This window comes from Budorcas taxicolor, chromosome X (genome assembly GCF_023091745.1).
Source record: "Budorcas taxicolor isolate Tak-1 chromosome X, Takin1.1, whole genome shotgun sequence".
Classification (NCBI taxonomy): domain Eukaryota; kingdom Metazoa; phylum Chordata; class Mammalia; order Artiodactyla; family Bovidae; genus Budorcas; species Budorcas taxicolor.
This window is the reverse complement of record NC_068935.1, coordinates 13,944,936-13,952,725: the sequence shown is the minus strand read 5'-3', so window position 1 is coordinate 13,952,725 and position 7,790 is coordinate 13,944,936. Positions and strand designations below refer to the sequence as shown.

Here is a 7,790-nt window from a genome sequence, read left to right as displayed (position 1 = left end):
CCTGGCTGCTCTGAGAAGTGGGGTTCATTCTCAGGAACCCCAAGGCCAAGACATCTGACAGGTGGTTTGAGGATACTGCCCTCCCTGTATAAAGACACAGGAAACAAGACTAAAGGCAGTGATACCACTAAAGAGATTATTTAAGCCCACAGGCTGAGCTGAAGTATCCCCAGCAAGGAGGCACTTGGAAAGCCGGCTTTTTCACTTGCCTCAGCCTGGATTTCCACTGGGGGGCCTATCAGTTTAGCCCAGCCTGGATCAGCCTGAACAGATAGTAGCCTTCAGTGTGTGCTAAGAACTTCAGTCGTATTCAACTGTTTGCAACCCCATAGACTGTAGCCCGCCAGGCTCCTCTGTCCATGGGGATTCTCCAGGCAAGAACACTGGAGTGTGTTGCCATGCTCTCCTCCAGGGATCTTCACAACCCAGGGATGGTACCCACATCTCTTATGTCTCCTGCATTGGCAGAGAGTTTCTTTACCACTAGCACCACCTGGGTGGAGGAAGCAATGGCACCCCATTCCAGCAGTCTTGCCTGGAAAATCCCATGGATGGAGGAGCCTGGTGGGCCACAGTCCATGGGGTCACTAAGAGTCGGACACGACTGAGTGACTTCACTTTCACTTTTCACTTTCATGCATTGGAGAAGGAAATGGCAACCCACTCCAGTGTTCTTCCCTGGAGAATCCCAGGGACGGGGGAGCCTGGCGGGCTGCCGTCTATGGGGTCGCACAGAGTCGGACACGACTGAAGCGACTTAGCAGCAGCAGCAGCAGCAGCAGCACCTGGGAAGCCTTCGGGGACCCGCTGCCAAAGAAGAGAAGTAAGAGAAGCAATGGGAAATGCCTCGCTCCCTAGGGCATGGTTTGGGAAAAACAATCTGTGAGATTTGAGTCGTGACAGTGGAGGCAGGAAAGCCTCAAGTCTTCCATCTGGCTCTGACTCATTTTGTAGCTGAGGGAGGACATTTCTTCACAGAGGTCCCAAGACAGAACTAGGCTAGTGTTCTAAGAACCAGGCAAATGTTACAGATGGGAAAGGAACAGGCAAGTACACATGAGGGCATAAAGGAGAAGGGCTTCTGGAAACAGCAATTGCTTATCATTTACTTTTTTCTTCTGAACCAGGCTCCTGCCTGCTGGGATTTTCACTAGGCCTGTGTCAGGACTTGTCATTGATCTTGGTTTTGGTAGTGCTAAGAGAGATGGAGGCCTGGTCCTACCAGGCCACAGAGCTGCTTGGCTGTCTGTCTGGGGGAAAAGGGGCTCAGCCATGTAGTGAGCATCCGTATTTATGCCCACTTTTCTCTTCACCTTATCTTCACTTCCACCTCCTCCCCCACCCCCAAGCTGTGGAGCCCGTAGTCCTCCTGGCTCATTCTTCTACATCTGTCATCTGTCTATCTCTTTGCTTCCAAGGTCAGCCAATTGGGATTTGCTGATTTATTATTTTTTTTTAATTTGCACTTAAAGATTTTGCCGGCTGCCTGCCCAGGAACACAAATGGCATGGGGAGTGCCAGTCCGCTCAGAGTACTCTTCTGTCCAGCATCCTTGGTGGGAGGAGGGAGGGAAGAGGGGCTGGGGCCAGGTGATAGGGAAGAACTGCCTTCATGTGTTCCAAAGCTCATTTTCTCAGCTTTTGTTATCGACTGCCCCACCTCTTCCTCCCAGTGGACTCCTGAAGAGAGAGGCACTGAGGCTGGGGGAGGGTACAGAGAGAAAGAAAAGAACTACTCGGAGTATTATTACGTGCTTCTGAGATTAGTACTATCATCATTCCCCAGATTATAGTTGAGAAAACTGAGTCCCCAGAAGGATAGATGACTAACCCCAAAGTTTCAGGGATGGTGAAGTAAAGCGAAAGCGCTCAGTCATGTCTGACTCTTTGCGACCCCATGGACTGTAGCCTACCAGGTTCCTCAGTCCATGGGATTTTCCAGGCAAGAGTCCTAGAGTGGGTTGTCATTTCCTTCTCCAGGGGATCTTCCCAACCCAGGGATCGAACCTGGGTCTCCTGCATTGTAGGCAGACGCTTTACCATCTGAGCTACCAGGGGAGCCTTCAGGGATGGTAATCTGGAGAGCTAAGATTCAAAGCCAAGTTTGTCTGACTCCTACTGCAGTGTCCTTAATCACTCAGCTGCCTTTGTTGGGAGTACTAGGTTATGGTCCTGGCCATGCTGAGGGCTTTCCTGGTGGCTCAGCGATAATCTGCCTGCAAGGCCAGAGATGTGGGTTAGATCCCTGGGTCGGAAAGATCCCCTGGAGAAGAGCATGGTTCCCCACTCCAGTATTCTGGCCTGGGGAGTTCTATGGACAGAAGAACTTGGTGAGCTATAGTCCATGGGGGTCGAAAAAGAGTTGGAAACAACTTAGCAACTAAACAATAACAACCTGGCCACATCACCAATATCTGTGGCTATTAATGCAAAAGCCTCCCTGAACCTTAGTTTTTTCTGGTACCAAATGGAAATGACAGTCCATGTCCTGCCTAAGCCCTGGGATTGCCATGACTATCAAGTGGGTCAAGGGATATTAAAGAATAAAGAGCTATTCCACCTCATGGGAAGATAGGGCGTAGAATGAACACTGGGCTGAGTTGAGCTACCTGGTTCCAGACATGGCTGTGAACTTCTCTGATTCTCTGACCTTGGGTAAATTACTTCAGAATCCCAGGCCTTAGGTGTAAAATGAAGGAGGTGGTCTTGAAGGTCCCATCCATCCAAGTCTGTGGGTCTGTGATTATTTCTCCTCTCTCAAGTCTTTGCCCGTCTGACTGCTGCTGGCATGAAATGGTCCTATGCAGCCTTCTTCCTTCACTGTGCTCACACTGACTGGATCAGAAATGCTTTGAAATGAGCACAGAGTTAGAGTCCAGTCTCCATGTTTCCTGCTGTCCCCCTTTCACCCTCTGCCACCATGGTGCTGGTCCCAGGTATTGCCTTTCCTCTGCTCCTTGCTATGAAAGACTGTGACCCAATCTCCTTACAGCCTGGCACAATCCTACTCCCACTGGACTCTTCTGAAGAAAAGTGAACGACATTGGCTTCACCTGGTGTCACCTGATCCTGCTATGGGGGATATGGGAAAGGCCTGGGGTCCCAGGTTCAGGTTGGGAAGCAGCTCATGGTAACAGAGGCTTGACTGTCATTTGCAGACCTGAAATGCTACACTCCCATCCATAGCTTGAATTCATGAAGCACCATTTTATTCAGTAACTTACTATGTGCAAAATATTCGGCTGCGTGCTAGGGAGGGAATAATCAGGTAGATGAGAAGCTCACAGGCTGGTGGGGGAGACGAATGTATCTCCTAGCACTTGCAGCCCTTTGTGTACTTTGCTAGAGTGTTCGGAACTGTATCTCCTAAAACTTCTAGGAGATTGCAGGGCAGTATCATCTTCATTTGACAGATGAATAAAATGAGTCAAGTAAGTATCTCTGAGACCGTATGCCTGTGAAGGTAGAAAAGTAAGAAGAGTTGTTGGCGACCGCAGAGATGTGTGATGATGTCAAGTGGAAGGCTTCTAATGACATAGGGTGGAAAGCTATTGAGAGAGAAGCATTGTGGGCAGCTTTGCTTTATGTCTAGCAAGCTTCTTCTCGGGGAACAAGGGACCAGGCACCACGACTGTACTTTTATGCAGAGGAGTCAAAGTCTCATGAACTGTGTATGTCCTCAGCTAGCCCATTGGTTGAGAAGTTGGAGGGGTCCTGCAGGATAAGCAGAGTCAACAGGGAATGAGGCTTCCTCTGTATATCCCTATTGTATCTGCTTTAGAAAAGTTCCAGAATGAAGCCTTAGAACTTGATTTGGAGTTCTGGGGGCTAGCCACAGAGTCTTAAATAAGCCAGTCCTGAGCAAGAGTCAAGTGACTTTTTAGCATCTGCTCCCGCTAGGGGTGCTCTCTGGGCCCCAGGAGTTCTGCAGGTCACCCAGCCCCCAATCCTCCAGCTGCTTTCAAAAGCAGAGCTGGAGGGCATATTCGCCAAGCTCCCTCACTAACAAGCAATCTCTTCTCTGGCAGCCCTGCTCTGCCCTTCTGCTGGAATAATTGAGCACAGAAGCATGTGCATGTGAGTGTGTGCAAGTGTGTGTGTGTGTGTGTGTGTGTGTAGGGAGGTGCTGGGGGAGCAGTTGTATTGAGGGGGGAGGGGGAGGATTCTCTCTCACTCTTCAGTTACTTCACTAGCTGCCTCCTTCTCCAGACATGGAATTTAGTTACTCTCTCTCCTTTTCTTTCCTGGTCCTCTTCAGATTCCTATAAGGCTTCCTGCTCTGTGCCCTAAGGCCACACTGGCCCAGGGCCTTATAGGGCAAAACACTAGGATTTTCTCTGAGGTAGATGAAGCCCCTAGGTCCTGAGAGGAGAAGGACTCACTCAGGAGGCGGAGGGCAGGATGGACACTGGCCAGGCAGTATGCATACTGGTTAGGAGCATGGGGTTGGAAGGCAGATTGTCTAGGTTCCAACCTTGGTTCTTACACTACTGGGTGTATAACCTCTCTGTGCCTCAGTTGCCTTGCCTCTAAAATGGGGACAATAATAATACCTTTCTTAGAGGATTTTTTTTTTTTTTACAGATTCAACATATTATTATTATCTACAAAGTGATTAGAACACAGCTGGACATATATTAAAGTGTGCACACATGCTCAGTCACCAAGTTTTATCTGACTCTTTTGCGACCCCAGGGACTGTAGCCTGCCAGGCTCCTCTGTCCGTGGGATTTCCCAGGCAAGAATACTGGAGTGTGTTGCCATTTCCTCCTCCAGGGTACCTTCTCAACCCAGAGATCAAACTCCCATCGCCTGCTGTTTGGCAGGCAGATTCTTTACCACTGAGCTACCTGGGAAGCCACATATATTAATACTAAAACACTCAATAACTGTTAGTAATTGTTTTAGTTTCACAGCTTTACTGAGATATAGTTCATATATCATATGTACATTCACTCGTTTAAAGTGTACGGTTCAGTGGTTTTTAGTATATTCACCAAATTGTGAAACCATCTAACTCCAGAACATTTTCATTGTTCCCAAAAGAAATCCTGTATGCATTAGCAGTAACTCTTCGTTCCCGCTTGCTCCAGCCCCTGGCACCCACTAATCTACTTTTTGACTCTAGATTTGCTTATTCTTGAAATATCATATAAATGGAATCATACAAATGGGGTATTTTACAACTGGCTTCGTTCACTCTATTAGCTGTAATTATTCGTTTCCTTTTCTCACTCTCCACTTACAGTCAAGTCAGGATGAAGTGGATCATGGACCATCCTTCGGCCAGTCATGCCTTTCTAAGGCTGGAGCTTGTCTGCCATTTTAGAATGTGTTGTCAACTCCCCTCCTCCTCCTCATATCCAATAGCTACTGATGTTGTTTTAGTCTGCATTCCAGGGAATTGGCCAGAGGATTTGATCCCAACTCCCAAGCTCACAATGATTCCTAGATACCTGGCCTGATCAGTTCAGTTCAGTTCAGTTCAGTCGCTCAGTCATGTCTGACCCTTTGTGACCCCATGGACTGCAGCACGCCAGGCCTCCCTGTTCCTCACCAACTCCCAGAGTTTACTCAAACTCGTCCATTGAGTCTGTGATGCCATCCAACTATTTCATCCTCTGTCATCCCCTTCTCCTCCCACCTTCAATCTTTCCCAGCATCAGGGTCTTTTCAAATTAGTTCTTCGCATCAGGTGGCCAAGGTGTTGGAGTTTCAGCTTCAGCAACAGTCCTTGCAATGAATATTCAGGACTGATTTCCTTCAGGATGCACTGGTTGGATCTCCTTGCAGTCCAAGGCACTCACAAGAGTCTTCTCCAACACCACAGTTCAAAAGCATCAGTTCTTCGGCACTCAGTTTTCTTTATAGTCCAACTCTCGCATCCATACATGACTACTGAAAAAACCATAGCCTTGACTAGATGGACCTTTGTTGGCAAAGTAGTGTCTCTGCATTTTAATATGCTGTCTAGGTTGGTCATAACTTTCCTTCCAAGGGGAATGCATCTTTTAATTTCATGGCTGCAGTCACCATTTGCAGTGATTTTGGAGCCCAGAAAAATAAAGTCTGACACTGTTTCCACTGTTTCCCCATCTATTTGCCATGAAGTGATGGGACCAGATGCCATGATCTTAGTTTTCTGAATGTTGAGTTATAAACCAACTTTTTCACTCTCCTCTTTCACTTTCTTCAAGAGGCTCTTAAATTCTTCACTTTCTGCCATAAGGGTGGTGTCATCTGCATATCTGATGTTATTGATATATCTCCCGGCAATCTTGATTCCAGCTTGTACTTCAACCAGTCCAGCGTTTCTCATGATGTACTCTGCATTTAAGTTAAATAAGCAGGGTGACACTATATAGCCTTGACGTACTCCTTTCCCTATTTGGAACCAGTCTGTTGTTCTATGTCCAGTTCTAACTGTTGATTCTTGACCTGCATACAGATTTCTCAAAAGGCAGGTCAGGTGGTCTGGTGTTCCCATCTTTTTCAGAATTTTCCACAGTTTGTGGTGATTCACATAGTCAAAGGCTTTGACAGTCAATAAAGCAGACATAGATTTTTTTTTTCTGGAACTCTCTTGCTTTTTCAATGATCCAACAGATGTTGGTAATTGGAACAGATCTCTGGTTCCTTTGCCTTTTCTAAAACCAGCTTGAACATCTGGAAATTCACAGTTCATGTATTGTTGAAGCCTGGCTTGGAGAATTTTAAGTTTTACTTTACTAGCATGTGAGATGAGTGCAATTGTGCAGTAGTTTGAGCATTCTTTGGCATTGCCTTTCTTTGGAATTGGAATGAAAACTGACCTTTTCCAGTCCTGTGGCCACTGCTGAGTTTTCCCAATTTGCTGGCATATCGAGTGCAGCACTTTCACAGCATTATCTTTTAGGATTTGAAATAGCTCAACTAGAATTCCATCACCTCCACTAGCTTTGTTCATAGTGATGCTTCCTAAGGCCCACTTGACTTCACATTCCAGGATGTCTGGCTCTAGGTGAATGATCACACCATCGTGATTATCTGGGCCGTGAAGATCTTTTTTGTATAGTTCTTTTGTGTATTCTTGCCACCTCTTCTTAATATCTTCTGCTTTTGTTAGGTCCATACCATTTCTGTCCTTTATTGAGCACATCTTTGCATGAAATGTTCCCTTGGTATCTCTAATTTTCTTGAAGAGATCTCTCGTCTTTCCTGTACTATTGTTTTCCTCTATTTCTCTGCACTGATCACTGAGGAAGACTTTCTTATCTCTCCCTACTATTCTTTGGAACTCTGCATTCAAATGGGTATATCTTTCCTTTTCTCCTTTGCTTTTCAATTCTCTTCTTTTCTCAGTGATTTGTAAGGCCTGATATGACAGCCATTTTGCTTTTTTGCATTTCTCTTTCTTGGGGATGGTCTTGATCCCTGTCTCTGGTACAGTGTCACAAACCTTCATCCATAGTTCATCAGGCACTCTGTCTATCAGATCCAGTCCCTTGAATCTATTTCTCACTTCCACTGTATAATCACAAGGGAATTGATTTTGATCATACCTGAATGGTCTAGTGGTTTTCCCCACTTTCTTCAATTTAATCTGAATTTGGCAATAAGGAGTTCATAGTCTGAGCCACAGTCATCTCCCAGTCTTGTTTTTGCTGACTGTATAGAGCTTCTCCATCTTTGGCTGCAAAGAATATAATCAATCTGATTTCAGTATTAACCATCTGGTGATGTCCATGTGTAGAGTCTTCTCTTGCATTGTTGGAAGAGGGTGTTTGCTATCCAGTGTGTTCTCTTGGCAAA

General features: G+C 46.3%; 1 non-coding gene across 1 annotated transcript; it reads right to left on the bottom strand.

Moving 5' to 3' along the window:
• Positions 1-1,985: 1,985 nt before the first annotated feature.
• TRNAC-ACA (transfer RNA cysteine (anticodon ACA)) lies at positions 1,986-2,058 on the bottom strand. Its single transcript has one exon. It is a non-coding gene; the product is annotated as a tRNA-Cys (tRNA).
• Between the last annotated feature and the right edge of the window lie 5,732 nt (positions 2,059-7,790).